Consider the following 651-nt stretch of genomic DNA (forward strand, 5'->3'; position numbering starts at 1 on the left):
ATATATATGTGTGTATGTGTGTGTGTGTGTGCGTGTGTGTGTGTTCTGATAAGCTGTTTTGTGATTACTCTTATTTTGAAGTGTTATAAATAATAGCTATATATATATATATATTATATATATATATAGGCCTACTTATACGTTCTTATTTGTTTCATGATTAAGCAGTTATTTAGTATTATAAATGATAGCTTACCCAAGTTAATAAAACCACTTGCGTCAAAATAAGAATTTTACTTGATTGTCTTGTGGTTGCAACTTTCGTAATAATGATATAGGAGATCAGAAGAGTAATTGCAGAACAGCCTATCGGAGAATAAGCCTATATTACGTAATAGGCCTACTAAAATTATGTAACAAAATATTTGAAATATATTTCTTCTGAGAGATATTAAACAGTACGGTATTAAGAAAGTAGGCCTATGCAAACAGCAATAATAAGTCCATAAGCGGATCGATAAACTCCTGCTAAAAACGAAGAAGGGGGAAAAACGAAACATCCCTATTTAACCACAAACCAGTAGGTCTAGTTGGCAAGATCATCTGGAAAATTTCGTATTTTCCTCAGTTTATTAATTATGATGATAAACACACTATTAGATTACGATTCATTATATTATTGGTGCTTGTCTAATAACTACAACTGTTTAC

Source organism: Anneissia japonica, unplaced genomic scaffold (genome assembly GCF_011630105.1).
Source record: "Anneissia japonica isolate Jap-2015-1 unplaced genomic scaffold, ASM1163010v1 scaffold4054_len1135799_cov195, whole genome shotgun sequence".
Taxonomy (NCBI): domain Eukaryota; kingdom Metazoa; phylum Echinodermata; class Crinoidea; order Comatulida; family Comatulidae; genus Anneissia; species Anneissia japonica.